Source organism: Engraulis encrasicolus, chromosome 19, assembly GCF_034702125.1.
Source record: "Engraulis encrasicolus isolate BLACKSEA-1 chromosome 19, IST_EnEncr_1.0, whole genome shotgun sequence".
Taxonomy (NCBI): Eukaryota; Metazoa; Chordata; class Actinopteri; order Clupeiformes; family Engraulidae; genus Engraulis; species Engraulis encrasicolus.
Window position 1 is genome coordinate 36,821,240 of NC_085875.1, and position 2,500 is coordinate 36,823,739.

The following is a 2,500-nucleotide window of genomic DNA, read 5'->3' on the forward strand; positions in this document are numbered from 1 at the left end:
GTGTTTTTTTTTTTTGACACGGCTATGTGAGTGAGTATAGAAATGTCAGTGACTGAGCTTAGCCACCAGCGTAAGTGGGAGTGTGTTTTGCATTTGGCAGTTGGGGCCCAAACGTCTTCCTCTCTGCTTATGAGTAGAAGTACACTACTGGCTGGCTGTCTGGACAAATGTGCGTCTGTCTTGCACACACACCAACACCTCCTGGCCCGGGGGAAAGATAAGGGCCGTGACAGATAGTTGGCCACCACCATAAGCCAGGCAACAGGGGAAGGGATGGGAGCGCACCCAGCACATGCAAATATGGAGGGGTGTAGACGCTCGTCTTGATGCGGTCAGCCCGGAAGCCCAAGTCATTTCAATGAGCTTTAGCTACCAGGGACTGATTTCGATCTCGTCTGTTCTGTTTACGATCTGTTAAACCCACAGACTTTTTCCTTGCTGATCACCAAGTTATGAGCGCGCACTTTCATACGGCGGCGACTTTGCCTTGCTGTGGTGGACATGGGGGAGAAAACAAGGGGAGGAGGAGGAGGAGGACGGACGGGGGGATAAACAACGGAACTTGAAAGAAAACGCAAAGCAGGGGGAGAAAGGCGAACACAACGAAGGGCAATTAATGAAGTTCCTTTAATTGCTGCTGGTGCTCACTCCACCATGAGAAAATGTGACAATTATGTTATTAAAAAAGTTTGTAATGGGGAACGAGGGATGGGGTGGATGGGGGAGAGAGAGAGAGAGAGAGAGAGAGAGAGAGAGAGAGAGAGAGAGAGAGAGAGAGAGAGGCTGGAGGGGGAGAGGAGAAGGGGAGTGAGTGGAGGACAGAGACAAATTTGAAGAGGATGAAAGGAGATGAAGGAAATGAAACAAAAGGGGGAGAGAACGAACGAGAGAGAGGGAGAGAGAGAAAGAAAGAAAGAAAGAAAGAAAGAAAGAAAGAGTGCGGGCCCTACAACAACAACAAAGAAATCTCAAAGGAGAAGGAAGCATATTACTGGTGCACATTGACAGAGCAGATTAGCATCAAACCGATCAGCAAAACAGAGGGCATATTCATCCAAGAGGAGGGACCAAGGTGGAACTTTGATGATGCTAAATTTGGCAAAAGAACAACTTGCTGAATCGGCGACGGTTCCGGTTTCATGCCTCAGAGTTTGACAGGTGAAAAAGAGAAAATTCAGTGAAAAATCCCAGCTTGAAGTGTCCCTCCGGGTGTGGAGGTGAAAAAGGAGAGAGAGGGGTAGAGAGGGGGAGGGGGGGATATGTGATTCCTCTGCTGCGCTGAGACGGAGCAGAGGCAGAGACACACAGACATTAAGTAGACACAAGCAAATAAATGTCGCACACACACACACACACACACACACACACACACACACACACACACACACACACACACACACACACACACACACACACACACACACACACACACACACACACACACACAGAAGAAGGAAGTCTTTGAGGGGCCCAGGCCGAGATGGCTCCATCCTCTGACAAGTATTTGCATTAGTGACCAAAGTTTTTGGTTTTCCACTATGGTAAGGCAAAAAAAGAGAGATGGAGAGAGAGAGAAAACACACACACACACACACACACACACACACACACACACACACACACACACACACACACACACACACACACACACACACACAGTTGTCCCTCCTCTTAGCTCTGCACAGCACACCTGTGTCCCTTACGCCACTCTTGATATGCAAAACCCAAACTCCCAACCCCCGCGCGGCACCTCCTCAGCCAACAACAGTCTTATTCACGTCACCTTTTTCCTTCGGGTGCCCATGCAAATCACACGCTGAAGTATGGAAATCCTACCGAGCCCTAAATAAGTTCCTGGTAAAGCCAAATCGGCGGGCGGGGCAGCCAGGCCTGCCGACAGGGGGGGACAAAGGGATATGTTGTCCCGGGTCCAGGGAGATAGGGGGGCCCAGAATTGGGTACCCATTACATTGTATGCATTGGGTAGGGGGCCCTTTCAGATGACTTTGTCCTGGGCCCAGCGAATGCTGTCAGTGGCCCTGGGGGCAGCTCTACGTACTCCTTACACTTTTACTTTGCGCACCTGATAGACCTTTGCATCTGAGTTGAAGTATCCAAGGCACTCTGCCCCAAAAAGTTAAAATAGCTTTATCAAATGGCTAAATCATTATAGAAATGTTAAAAACGCCAACACGTTTCGGCCAAGGTCTTCATGGCCTTCATCAGGGCAGAGTCAATTATGGAAGCATGCCCAGCTCTCTGCCCAGCTACCACCAGTCAGTAAATAATTGATGCATGCAGGTAAATTAAAATAATAATAATGCTAAATAAATAGAAAATTATGTCTGCAAAAAAACGCAAGCCACCTGCGATACTTCTGCCAAGGTTCGTGCTTTAAATGACGAAAGTCCCAGCGGACGGCTATCGATGGAGAGAGAGAGACAAGGCTTTAAATGTGAACGCAGCGAATTGCGTTTGACAAGGACACTTGGGCCTGAAG

General features: G+C 48.7%; 1 protein-coding gene across 1 annotated transcript in view; it reads right to left on the bottom strand.

Moving 5' to 3' along the window:
• Nucleotides 1-2,500, bottom strand: part of prox1a (prospero homeobox 1a) — a 50,387-nt gene that overhangs the window by 24,173 nt on the left and 23,714 nt on the right. The gene's annotated exons all lie outside the window — the stretch shown is intronic.